General features: G+C 41.3%; 1 protein-coding gene and 2 pseudogenes across 1 annotated transcript in view; 1 reads left to right on the top strand and 2 right to left on the bottom strand.

Moving 5' to 3' along the window:
- ENTREP2 (endosomal transmembrane epsin interactor 2) overlaps nucleotides 1–14,964 on the bottom strand; it is a 1,280,798-nt gene that overhangs the window by 713,597 nt on the left and 552,237 nt on the right. The window lies entirely within an intron of this gene.
- Nucleotides 757–875, bottom strand: LOC134936995 (5S ribosomal RNA; annotated as a pseudogene).
- Nucleotides 14,619–14,737, top strand: LOC134936994 (5S ribosomal RNA; annotated as a pseudogene).

Here is a 14,964-nt window from a genome sequence, read left to right as displayed (position 1 = left end):
AGTAAAATACCCTCTTGCCAGACTTGGTAAGTTTAAAATGTTGCAATGTTTGCAGAGGTACCATTACTGCTTATATATGAGTTCTCTCCTAGCAGAACTTCATTGGGAAATTATTCATTAACTGATAACAAAGACCATTATATATTTTTCATGGTAAAAATTCCATCCCTAATCCTTGATATTTTGTTTAAGTTAATTTATAAATCATTTGCATTGTACATATGTCAATTATATATACATAGATCCCTGATGGCTAACCTTGACACTCCAGCTGTTGTTGAACTACACATAAACAATAGGGAGAGAAGAAGACTCTTTTTTGGGCGCACTCTTAACTTTAAATGAATATAGAAATTAGTCAGAATAAATTAAAATACAAGTTTTAATAATTCAACAAAATTAAGAAGATCAGTGGTTCATAAAGAGGATAATGGTGGTCAAACAATTAACAAAATATTCAAAATAGCACAGTGTGCTGATACTCAATGAGAACTGGGTTCCGGCTGAAGGAAGGAAATTCTAAACGTTATGTGTTTGACGGTACGTTCTATTAATAAGCCAGTCACTGTTATGCATTCCCCTGTCGAGATATATAAGTAATACAGTCTGGATACTGGTTGTACTTATAGATAATGTAAATATCTCTCTCTTGTATCCAATCAAAGAAGAGGGGGGGGGGGGAAGAAGAAAGGTGGAAATTGAAGAGCAGTGTGAATCTTCTGTCAGTGTTAGACACTGTGTAGGCTCAAACAATGAGCTCTACTACACTGAGTATTCCTCAATGGTCACCCACTTGAGTACTGACCCAGCCCAACACTGATTAGCTTCCGAGATCGGACGGCTTCGGGCTTTTCCAGTGTGGTATGATAGTAGAGAGAATTACCAATAATTCGAAGCTCTGGAATCACTGATGAGAGTTCACGAATTTACAAAGTTATTCAGGACAGATACCAGGGATAGAGGAAGCCATGTGGATCTGCTGCCAATGTTAGACAGGGACGTGGCCCTGAATCAATGGTGAGAGTCCACGAAAATTGCAAATTGTTAGTACTTTAAAGAGACATAAATAAATAGCAGTGAGATTGTAACTGAATTGCAACTAGAAAGAATAACAGTGTAACTGCTACAGAGGTATCCACTGCAGGTTGTTAGTACTCCAAAGAGACATGAATAAATAGCAGTGAGGCTGTAACTAAGTTGCAGTGGTGTGTCCTGACTGGAGAAGATCATGATTTACCATGTGAAATGCGAGCATTTGGTCTGGACAGAGTTCCCATAGGCATACGTGGGGGTGACCTAAGTAAAGAACTGATCAAAAAAGAAAGTGAATGGACTTTCAAGTTGGGAGGACTAAAACCAGCAGGTCTAAATGAGTATATCAACTATAGCGTATTCCTATGACACTAATATCAAGTTAAACAACTTGGATATACTCGCCAATTCAATGTCCACACCCTCAGCATATTTGCACACTGTTTTACGATTTCATATATTCCACACCCACTAGACCACTCGACAATAGTATCACAATAGCCTCACTCACACTTTTGTATTTATTTACTCACATACATACTTATGTTTATATATATATATATATATATATATCGATTTGTAATGTCCGCACTCACAGCAGTTAATAGTCACCATCGGGGTGCTCCTCAAGAAAGCCCAAATACGGACATCCACATATACCAAATGTATATCCAGACCATAGATCCAGAATAGAGGGCACTCACCAGTCCAGCTTCAATAAAAAAGTTTTATTGGTACATCAGAATCAACTCATAATGTCGACGTTTCGGCTTAAAAAAGCCTTTTTCAAGACAGCCCAGGAGACATCTGCTCAGCATGCCAGGAATAAGCATGGATATACATTTGGTATATATATATATATATATATATATATATATACCTTCCATTTAACTTACTCTCCAAGTTGAGATTACATTCCCAGCCTCAGTTAATAAGTTATTTTTCACATTTTGCTCCATCACTACTCTACACCAAACTAGCTCACCCCTCATTTCTTCCCTGCACTCACTCCTAACTCATACCGTCCCCCTTTTATCTAGTTTAACAGATGTTCACTCTATCACCAGCACACTTACCCTCAATTTTCTCTTTTACCCACTAACAGATCTAATACTATTATTATTATTAACATTCCTCTGGCCTCACTTTAGCCCCACATACCTGTCTTCTTGCATCAGATTTAAACACCAATTAATCTAGTTAAGCGCACACTTTACTGCTATATCTCCCAGCACATACCTCTTCCTCAGGTTAATTTATCAAGTCTCCATAATTACCAGAATTATCCAGTAATACACTAACAGTCAATACACCAGAGCTCTACCTATTACACCTAGCCATGGGCAGTGACCAGTGCATTGCCATGTCAGTTTAATTAGTTGTTATGAATACTAATTTCAATCCGTTATATAAGGATTTAATATGCGGCAACAGTGACCAGTATCTGTGACCCATAGGGAGACCCCAAAATATCGTATGCACGCTCCGTGTAGTTCGTGTCTACTTTAATACTTTTTTTTTTTTTTATTTTGCATACACAATACTGCTGGGTCACCATCAGTGACTCTGATATAATCATGGTTACTTATCAGCTCTATTAGTGAGCTTCTTTTTGCTCAGATTTAGGACCACGGACTGTGTGACAATAGCGTTCAATATCTTTGACCCATAGGTGAACTGTACAATACAGTATACACGTTCCATGCATTCAATGTCTATATAATTACTACTCAATCAATTTATTGTGTACACACAATACTATTTGATCACTAATAGCGACTCAGATCGAATCACTTCCAATTGTCAAAGTCAGAAAAATATCTCTATGCACACTACCATATTTGCACCTCACACAGGTCCGTGCTGCGCATGCGTACGCTCTCCCGTACGTGCGCATACTCACAGTCGCGGGCACCCGCAGGCGCACGGTATGCGTATTTACGGTAGAGTTTATGCGATCGTAGCGTGCGACTCAATCATTGCATATTTTCACTATATAATGTATTTTGTAGATCATGGTCCCTTTGATAGATTCTGAACGTTTAGTTAACATAGCATGTTCCTGAACAGAGAGATCCCTCTTTGTATTGTACGAAGGGTCTAACAGGGGTCAAACAGTGGTGTTTGGTACCCATCGGAAGAGTATTTAAATAGCAATATTCCGGTGTTGGTTTGGAGCGGATTAATCGCTCGTGCGAATAGTTATGGACATAAGAAGTTTGTCCATTTACTATTATTTGTTCTTATTTAGTCATGCGGCGGGAAACCCAGTATCCCACCCACCTGAACAGTTGGAAGCAGTCACAGCCCACCTGTATGAATCAACCTATGACCTTTTGTTATAATGCGAAGCCGAATTCCTGTGTCCAATGAACAATGAGATTGTAGGGACCATTGAATTGTATTGTGTGTGGGGCATAAATAGGCAGGCCGACCATATCCAGGTCACTCTCTTCAACGGTTCTCATTGCTGATAATCGGGAGCTGGATATCGAGGCGCATGCGATCGTTTCCCCTTGTGCGTAAGTGTTTCTCCGCAACTATATTGATCTTCTTGTTATTGTGGGCCAATCTCTCTCTCTCTCTCTCTCTCTCTTCTCCTCTTTCTCTCTTATTTTCCCTTAAATAGTAATTGTATTGTATTTCCTGTGTAGTTATCTGGTTAGGTAGTCTATGTTATATTGTAGTGTATGATTTGTATTTGTATTAATTCTTTTGCAAGTATATCATTCATAATATATATATTAGGCGTTGGACCCTAAGCCCAGGTATCTGTGTATTTCTTATAGTGTTAAGTATTCTCAGAGCGTCGGTGACGCTCATACAGCTTTTGAGTTAATAAGGTTATACTGTGTTGCATTTACACTCTATCATTACACTAAGGTTTTACTGCACAATACACTGTTTATGGTTTAGATACAAAGGTTTAACATTGTGAGCGTCAGCGCCGCTGGTGATCTCCTCGGGGTCCCGAGCGTCCGCTACGCTATAGCGAATCATTAAGTTAGTCAGCAGCCAATAGTGTGCCTGCCTGTGATCTCTTGGCCATGAGCGAACGTGACGCTTGAGCGTCTCGACTACGGCTAAGCGATTGTTACGCAACGAGCGTACCCTTACGGTACTTCATACGTAGATAGCGTACAGTGTTCTTAGACCTCATAAAGGGTATTATATAAGATAAATATTTAGCTTTATCAATTGCGGGCTCGTCCTGTCCTTCACATATCTACACTTGGTAATTTCAGCAGACATTATCCAGCAGCAAAAGGCGGGAGATCATATTCCTCGTAGTGCTGTTTGGATAAGCGTCTGCTTCTCTTAGTAAAGGGTGCTGAAGGAATCCGGGAACCGGAGGTAAGAACAACACGCTAGTCTCTTTTAAAACTGTTTATTTTTCTGTCTTGCGTACACACGCACGCACACATATATATCTGCATTTTTTTTTTCCATTTGTGTATTTTCGTATATCACTCTCCTGTTTGCTATTGTATAATTGATAAACGTGCTAAGAGAGATTTGCCGCTATTTCATAGTTTAAGAGTAAAAAGGTAATATAGTTAAAGTATAGACAAACACAGCTGTGCCTGAGAGACAAGGCGAAGTCAGTGTGGTGCGCGGTAGATGATAAAGGATCATCTACATTGATAAACGTATAAATTGTGTTACGGTGGATCTTTGCTTTGCGTACACGTGTCTCTAACAAAAGACTGAGACTTGCGTACGCAACCCAAGGGCCGACGCACGCAGCGTATATCACGCAGCGGAGCGTCCGGGTACGCCCACGTAACTCAAATCACAAGTTTTTTTTTCTACTCTCAACGCGATAAGTAGCGCAACGCGGTAAATAACGCAAGGCGATAAATCACGCAAATCTATTTTAACATTCAAAATTTAAATTAATAGATCCTTCTCCTAATTTGTAACACATCTGGTCTAAAGAGAAATTTCTGCGCAGAGATAGAAATAGAAACAAAAGTGTATATGTGGTGAGTGAGTGTTTGTTTTTACAATTTTTGAGGTTGAACCACAAGAAAAGTCGAGTTCTCGTGAGGTACATACGTGTAAGTGACGTACATGGTGGCTAGGGAGGCATCCCTGGTTAAAACATACAATTTGAGCATTAGAGTGTAGCAGACCAGGAGGTCATACTGTAACAGACCAGGAGGTCATAGCAGACCAGCAGGTTCAGGTACAGCAGACAAGGAAGTCCGCTATACAGTCCACAGGCACAACACCTAAAAGGGTTGGTGCAACACCCATATAGGCCATACAAGCTCTGGCTGAAGGAATTCGCAGCCGTAATTTTCGATTCCGTTGGTCGCTCAGTACATAAGATTAGTTGCTTATGTGCTGAACGATTGTACCGCACGTAATTGTGTGCATTAGTAAACCTGACCGGTACTATTTGTGTACGAAGGTCATAAACGCTATTTGTACATTCTAACGTGATTTGTGTAATTTTTTTTATTTTAAGGGAAGTTCGCTGGTCACTCAGGAACTATCCAACAACCGATACTTGCTGGGGAACGCGCCCCAGTAAATAAAGGTTCACAGGGGCCCTAGGTTGGGTACAACAGCTCTGGATACAGTGATTGTGTTACTGGCCAACGTGGGCGAGAAGTGAGTGGAGAACTCTGTAAACTTCACCGCCAGCCTGCCCCGGGCATCTTGGTTTTTGTAAGGGTTCGCTGAAGAAAAGCAACACCTGCAAGTTATGGGGGCCAGTTGTTCAGGTAGGGGGCGATCAACCTCGGTTCGGGTTGATTTAGTAAACCGACCAATCGGGTCGGCCAGGTATGTAATGTGTGAAAAATACGGTTCACACATAGAGGTTTTATGTGATGAATGGGAAAGAATGACTGTACTGGACGGGGAGAAATTCCCAAGAATAGGTAGCTTTAGCCCAGAAGTGTTACTAAATCTAAGGAGAAGGATAGGTCTTATTGAACCAGCAAAGAGACGGATCAAACATTATGATTGTTTAAAGTTATGGCAACAGGAAAGTGAAATGCAAAAAGAGCTAACTGACATACCTGACTCTCATCTTGGGAGGAGAGATGTGGCAATGGAGAGGATTATGGTTGCGGAGAAAGGCACAATGTTGAACAATAAAAACGCACTTAGCAACTGTAGTATAGATGATAAGAATAAGTGTAATAAACATAACAATGATAATTGTAATGCTGTTAAATGTACAACTATTAACCCGTGCAAGTTGCACCCCATGTCAAACTTCCCTCAGGAATACGAGCAAGAAAGTGAACTCAACACGATGTCGGCACCACTTCCAGCAGCCATCACACAAGACATCCAGGTGGACGCGACCAAATCGGTAAAGGCAATAATCAAACCCCCTAACGGAGGGTCAGGTGAGGTCGTGTCCACAGGTACGTACAATGTTTTATATCACGCACAAACAAATGTACCCCATATTGTAAGACCAAAACAAGGTGATGTAATTGAGTTTAGTCCTGTCAGGGTGATCACAGTCCCCAATGGGAAGACTGACGATCAGGGAACCATTCCCGTCCAGGACAGTGCAATGCGCTGTCCCTGGTCCCGGACCGAATTGAGATCAATTATGTCCGAATTTCCCGATCCACGGAAAAATCTAGTCGCATGTCAAAGGTTCATTAAAGAACTAGGAAACTCAACAGAACCCACCAACAAAGATTGGCGGACAGTGCTGAGGGCATGTTTGCCCTCCGGTGTTGACTCTGCGACATTTATTACTGATTGTCAATTAGACACAGAAGTACCTCAAACGGAGGAACACAATCAGGAATGTATTAAGCAGATAAACCAACAGTTGGAAGTATATTTCCCTGCCGTTGTCAAGTGGAATGAAATCTTCTCCATAAGACAAAACGAAAGGGAAAGTATCTCCTGTTATTTCAATCGAGCACTGCAAGTAATGGCTAGGAACACTGGGATCACAGACATCAAAACATGCGCACAGCATAGAGAAATAGCGGTTAAGGTATTAATGAATGGTTTAAAGGAGGTATTGAGTACAAGGGTACAGACCACCAACCCAAACTGGAGAAATATCTCGGTGGCCGCATTAAGAGAGGCCGCTATTGATATTGATCAAAATATCACCAGATACAGAGAGTCACAAAGTGATAAATTAATGGCCGCAAGTATACAGGCCCTAACCACAAGACCACTCCAGCATAAGCCCCAAACCCCTGCGAGAAATTTAAATGTGGAAGTCTGTTACAATTGTCATAAAAAGGGACACTTTGCGAGAGATTGTAGATCAAGAGAAATACAAAAGTCATATCAATCCCCTAGACAACAACATAACCATGATATCCAAGGAAGCAGGGAAGCACAGGGAAAGCGGTTGATGGTGATGAGCATCCGAGCGTTTGAGGAGGCATCAAATCAACCAAAACCTCAGGTCACTGACACTTGGAAGAAGCCCCGGGTTTGTTATCTTTGTAAAAGAGAAGGGCATTATGCCAGCAACTGTAATAGCACACATAAAGTCAGACCCCCTAGACATGAAAATGAGCATAAATATGACACACCAAATTACAATCAGGGATCACATAGGAAGAATTTTGAGCCACACCCATGATATGTAGTCAAGAAAGGTGATCATACGACTGATGGTAAGCCTGAGGTAATGGTTAATAAATTGGGAGGTCATTCCCTGAAGACACAGGAATGACCAGGTGAAACGCTGTAAATGTATTTGTGAAAAAATGTTTTTTTTTTCTCTTTCTCTCTCTCTATCCCCATCTCTGACGATTATTGGTAGGATTCAAACATTGCATATATACTTGGTCTTTGCAGAAGTCTACCAAACCCCAGCATGACCTATCCGCACCAATGTATTCTGGCCAGATACAGACAATGGAATATGGAAGTGCTGGGGGGGAGGGACTGCGCAAGGAAACCATTAGACATGTAGATATGACAGCCTGATGATCTGACAATGTTTTAAAATGTTTTAAAATGTTTGAAAACTGTTTGTTTGAAAAATGTTTTTTTTCCTGTTGTTGTTTATTGATGTGTTATGTTATATATATACATATATGAATTGTTCTCTCTCTCTTTTGTTTTTTTTGCTGTTGTTGTTTTCTCTCTCTCTTCTCACTCATGCTTTCATGTTTTAAAGATGGTATGTCACACCTCAGTTAGGCAAATGGTGATGCAAGATTTTTTGCTCCTTACAGAAAGATCGCTGGTTTGGAGGGAATATTGCATCACCAGAATGTTCGTTTGGAAGACTGAGAGACAGCACCTTTGAGAAGACAGCAGAACAAGAAGAACAACAAGACGAGAGAACTAATTATCGTAACAAGTTTCTCTCCCCCTCAAACTGATTTTCTGTACCCCATTACAAATTTCTTCTTTTCTCCTCCTGTAAGATGGACTTGCCCCAAGAGACTGTGATATGGATTTTTCCTGTTGACCATGATGTTGACCCGAGCAGTCTGTTTCGGTGAGAGTACCAGTGAGGTCGAGAAAGGACCCAGAAAGGTTCCAATGACTAAGACGGAGGTGTAAATTTCCAATAACAACCCAATCACCAAGCAAAGGCGAGTACCGGAAACGATCCAGCAGTCATGTTATTTGTAAACATTGTGAAGGATTGTTAGCTGAAAAGAAAACTGTATCTGTCGGCTCTGTAACAATGTCATTGAGGATGGGTGCATAAAGAAATGCCAATCCAGTTTTAATATCCATATGGACCGGCATCCATTGAGTGACTACCACTCCTTAGTGGGTAGTGTGTTAAATAAAACAGATTGTTGGGTATGCTCTCAAGTACCTCAAGGTCATAGCAAATCAGGGCTAGTACCATTTCCTTTAACGTTAGGGGAGGTACTTGAGTTAAGTGGTGGGAGACCGGTGGACAGGAGGTTTAATATCTCCAGCCCTCCTAGTTTGAAGCTCCACCAATACCATGTGGATAGGTCCCTATTATGTTTTAACATCTCCAATCCCCGAAAGCCGGGAAATTGGGAAGTGTCATGGAGTAATCAAACCATGACCTTTTCGCATAGAGCAGATAGAATGCCTACAGATACAGAGCTTATACGCCACATAGCCAGTAGAGGAAAATCTTTCCGGTATAGGTATACCTTAGGAAATAGGATTACGAGAGTTGGAGAGGTATCACCAGGATACTGTGCACATATCGTACAACCTGATACGTGTACTAAGCAGATGGAAGAATTAGGGTTAGGAGATTTCACATGGAAGGTGTGTAATATGGTTATGTCCTACTCCGTCCCATATGTTCTCCCCGATGATGCATATTTCATATGCGGGAGAAAGGCGTATAAGTGGCTTGCCCCAAACTCTGAAGGATTGTGTTATATTGGAAAAGTACTGCCTGAAGTAATGACTGTATCACATGACAAAATGAAAGACATACACCGTGTTGCCCAAACTCCTTATACTCACACCCATTACGAGCACGTAGTTAAACGGCACCTGATAGAAAGAACAGAGCATCCGGCCTCTGACATGATCCATGAATCCACCGGGATTCAGTTTCTAATCGCGTTAGATATCACTCGCACCGCTAGAGGAGTGTTGAATTATAAATACATATCTGCGCTCGCCAATTTGTTAGATAATATCACTGAAATGTATGATGACACGTTTAGGTATACTGGAAGAGAACTTCAGGCTTATAAAACAGAACTGGTACAGCATAGAATGGTTCTTAATTACCTCACAGCAGTGACAGGCGGATATTGTGTCACACTGGCAACACAATACGGCGTGAAATGTTGCACATATATTACGAATAGCACCGAGGACCCGGTCGAGGTCATAGACCAAAAGATGGACGATATTCTCCAACTGAAGTGGGAATTTCGCAGGAGACACAATCTCACTCTTGCTGCTGTAGGTAATGAGCTGACTGGTTGGGTGTCATGGTTGAACCCGCGAAATTGGTTCTCTGGTTTAGGAGACTGGGCTCAAGGAGTCATAATGGATGTTGGGAAGTTTCTCCTATGTATCTTAGGTGTTATCATAACGATTCGTTTGATATTTAGATGCGGTCAGGCTTTAATGAGGTGCAATCATCGTACTAGGGTAATGAGTTTGAGGAGTGAGGAAACTGTAATTCCAATGGACTTGATTTATGACCCAAATGTAGAAACAATGATGTGATGAAAATGCGATTTCTACGGTCCGTTTCTTTCACCTGTTTTTCCGTTTTCTCCAAGGTAAAAAGACCCACTTGGACGAGGAATTTGATGAGCCGATATACAGACAACAGATGGATTAAAGAAGAAGTTTTGACAACCTGATACACAGATTTTTGATGAACTATGCCATGGATCCCCAGTTTCCCTAGAAATTTTAAAATTACGCTAGCCCAACACTTTTGTAAATCTATGGACATTGACAGCTTTTGCTCGCACCTTATGGGCAAAAGCACAAAGAAGACTGCATTCAACAGACACCAAACAAGACCTCAATCGACGAATGTACATTTACCTGACATAGAATACCACCGCATTTACCGTAATTATGTCTTTTCTTCATTTCTACAACCCTCAGGTAATGACACACATAGTCAATAGGGAATACAGGCACAGATATCAGCAATCACATATCTCCCCCATTCATGTATCATCAACTAAAATGTGCTCCCCCATTTTGTTACAACCCAAAGCCGAAAAGAGCTCGGTAAAGTTTGACAGCCCATCCACAGACCCGTACCACGGGATAAGAAGGAATTCAAATGTATACTTCGCAATACCTCGAAGCTTGATTTAAAACACGTACGGCACGATGATACATGACCCCCAAGCACGGATTCATACACACATGCTTCTGCTATCTCACTAGGTCATATCCTTTTCCTACCTTCTCCTCTCCTCCCCTACCCAACCATGTAAATGTATTAACCCCTGACATATATTTTTCTCTTTTTGAAATGTTTTAGAAGGTGGCAGTTATTATTGACTGCCAAAGGGTGGACTGTCAAAGTCAGAAAAATATCTCTATGCACACTACCATATTTGCACCTCACACAGGTCCGTGCTGCGCATGCGTACGCTCTCCCGTACGTGCGCATACTCACAGTCGCGGGCACCCGCAGGCGCACGGTATGCGTATTTACGGTAGAGTTTATGTGATCGTAGCGTGCGACTCAATCATTACATATTTTCACTATATAATGTATTTTGTAGATCATGGTCCCTTTGATAGATTCTGAAAGTTTAGTTAACATAGCATGTTCCTGAACAGAGAGATCCCTCTTTGTATTGTACGAAGGGTCTAACAGGGGTCATACAGTGGTGTTTGGTACCCATCGGAAGAGTATTTAAATAGCAATATTCCGGTGTTGGTTTGGAGCGGATTAATCGCTCGTGCGAATAGTTATGGACATAAGAAGTTTGTCCATTTACTATTATTTGTTCTTATTTAGTCATGCGGCGGGAAACCCAGTATCCCACCCACCTGAACAGTTGGAAGCAGTCACAGCCCACCTATATGAATCAACCTATGACCTTTTGTTATAATGCGAAGCCGAATTCCTGTGTCCAATGAACAATGAGATTGTAGGGACCATTGAATTGTATTGTGTGTGGGGCATAAATAGGCAGGCCGACCATATCCAGGTCACTCTCTTCAACGGTTCTCATTGCTGATAATCGGGAGCTGGATATCGAGGCGCATGCGATCGTTTCCCCTTGTGCGTAAGTGTTTCTCCGCAACTATATTGATCTTCTTGTTATTGTGGGCCAATCTCTCTCTCTCTCTCTCTCTCTCTCTTCTCCTCTTTCTCTCTTATTTTCCCTTAAATAGTAATTGTATTGTATTTCCTGTGTAGTTATCTGGTTAGGTAGTCTATGTTATATTGTAGTGTATGATTTGTATTTGTATTAATTCTTTTGCAAGTATATCATTCATAATATATATATTAGGCGTTGGACCCTAAGCCCAGGTATCTGTGTATTTCTTATAGTGTTAAGTATTCTCAGAGCGTCGGTGACGCTCATACAGCTTTTGAGTTAATAAGGTTATACTGTGTTGCATTTACACTCTATCATTACACTAAGGTTTTACTGCACAATACACTGTTTATGGTTTAGATACAAAGGTTTAACATTGTGAGCGTCAGCGCCGCTGGTGATCTCCTCGGGGTCCCGAGCGTCCGCTACGCTATAGCGAATCATTAAGTTAGTCAGCAGCCAATAGTGTGCCTGCCTGTGATCTCTTGGCCGTGAGCGAACGTGACGCTTGAGCGTCTCGACTATGGCTAAGCGATTGTTACGCAACGAGCGTACCCTTACGGTACTTCATACGTAGATAGCGTACAGTGTTCTTAGACCTCATAAAGGGTATTATATAAGATAAATATTTAGCTTTATCACAATGCATGGATATTCATCAGCTCTATTAGTGAGCTCTTTTGCTCTGATTTAGGACCGCTGACCGTGCGGCAACAGTGACCAGTATATTTGACCCATAGATGCACCTTAAAATATCGTATACACGCTCCATACAATCAGTATCTATTTAATTACCAGTTAATCAATTTATTATGTATACACAACACTGTTTGATCACCAACAGCAACTTATTTCTAATCATTATCAATGCATGGCTATTTATTAGCTGTACTAGTGAGCTTTCTCTGCTCGGATTTAGGACCGCAGACTCTGCGGCAACAGTGACCAACATCTTTGACCTATAGGTGAACCTGAAAATATCGTATGTATGCTCCAATTACCTATTTGATTAGTTTATCGTGTTTGGACAATACTGTTTGATTACCAACAGCGGCTCAGATCTAATGATTTCCAATGTTTGGTTACTACTAGTCCTATTAGTAAGCTATCTTCGCCTGGGTTTCGGACCGCAGACTGTCAAAACCGATAAGCCAGGCAGACAATAGACACTGCCCGCAATCATGGGTCTAATGGTCCATTACTTCAGCAAGCAGCATTACTCATATCTTTTAATCACGCTACTTTTATTCCTTCATTATGTTTGCAAGGTTAGATCAATCACCTGCATTTACTAGCATCTAAACTCAGCTCTGCATCATGTTGTTTTTGATTCATTAATCCAGTGAGTAAATAAGAATTTTACTTTGGTTGTGTTTTAAAACTCTTTTTTTCTTTATTTATCTCCCACATGAATAATGGCTTCTCCTGTTAATCAACAACCGATTCAGTGTAAATTTATCCGGAGTATCCAAGCCGTAGGATCCCAGCTGTTAATTAAAAGATACACACACCTCACCTTTTTGATTGGAAGATACAGATTAACCTCCCTTTAAAAACCTGCTGGGATCAAGACCGCAACAGGAAGTGATCAAGCCCGGCGGACGGGTGAAACGCGTCTTCCGACATCACCCTCTTCTTTCTGGCTGACCGGAACTACGGACTACGGACGTTCTCTAGCATCTGCCTGTGCTCTCCGTCTCTCCTGACTCTCACATATCGAAACTGACTGAAGCAGCTGACGGCCGCTTGCACCCGCCAGGGCACCATCAGACCGGCGGCTCCTGAACTCCCTGTGCTGCCTGTGCTCTCCGTCTCTCCTGACTCTCACATATCGGAACTGACAGAAACAGCTGACGGCTGCTTGCACCCGCCAGGGCACCATCAGACCGGCGGCTCCTGAACTTCCTCACCAATCGAGATGTCAGGGGCTTTACCAGGCTGACAGCACCTATATGAGAGGAGACGGTTCATAATATTATAGAAGGGGATAATCTACCCCTACACTTGGCGCGGGTAATATCAACTCTCTTTTTCACCTTCATACATTAATTTGGTTGTATAGTGTATATCGGAAGTTGTTGGCCCGCAGTGGCTGAATATTTGTCTTCATTTGCCTATGTGAGCATTTATTACTATCGCTTTTGCACTTTTTCACAAGATTATCCTGACAGACTTCGAGCCAAGAGGTTCTTTCCTGCCTCATCAGTTACATCAATATCAGCAATATTTATTGACTTTATTATAATATTTCATTACTATTACTCCTTGTACATGTATGATGATATTGGCAGTGATTTAATCTAAAACATGAATAGATCTTCTCCAGTCAGGACACACCACTGCAACTTAGTTACAGCCTCACTGCTATTTATTCATGTCTCTTTGGAGTACTAACAACCTGCAGTGGATACCTATGTAGCAGTTACACTGTTATTCTTTCTAGTTGCAATTCAGTTACAATCTCACTGCTATTTATTTATGTCTCTTTAAAGTACTAACAATTTGCAGTGGATACTTTTTTATAGCAGTTACATTGTTATCTCTTCTTTTTGTCTCTGTTTCTTTATCTCAAACATCCTCTATCCAGGCAATTCCAGCCAATTATGGAATAGATGTTATAGCTCATTCTACTATTTCCAAAATTGTGATTTAATTATCACTAGCCTATCAGACTGATATTACTGTCCACTCATTTCCTTCCTCTCTTTATTTTCGTGGACTCTCACCATTGATTCAGGGCCACGTCCCTGTCTAACATTGGCAGCAGATCCACCTGGCTTCCTCTATCCCTGGTATCTGTCCTGAATAACTTTGTAAATTCGTGAACTCTCATCAGTGATTCCAGAGCTTCGAATTATTGGTCATTCTCTCTACTATCATACCACACTGGAAAAGCCCGAAGCCGTCCGATCTCGGAAGCTAATCAGTGTTGGGCTGGGTCAGTACTCAAGTGGGTGACCATTGAGGAATACTCAGTGTAGTAGAGCTCATTGTTTGAGCCTACACAGTGTCTAACACTGACAGAAGATTCACACTGCTCTTCAATTTCCACCTTTCTTCTTCCCCCCCCCCCTCTTCTTTGACTGGATACAAGAGAGAGATATTTACATTATCTATAAGTACAACCAGTATCCAGACTGTATTACTTATATATCTCGACAGGGGAATGCATAACAGTGACTGGCTTATTAATAGAACGTACCGTCAAACACAT

Source organism: Pseudophryne corroboree, chromosome 6 (genome assembly GCF_028390025.1).
Source record: "Pseudophryne corroboree isolate aPseCor3 chromosome 6, aPseCor3.hap2, whole genome shotgun sequence".
NCBI classification, from domain to species: domain Eukaryota; kingdom Metazoa; phylum Chordata; class Amphibia; order Anura; family Myobatrachidae; genus Pseudophryne; species Pseudophryne corroboree.
Note: the sequence above shows the minus strand (reverse complement) of the source record. Positions and strands in the feature narration are given on the sequence as shown.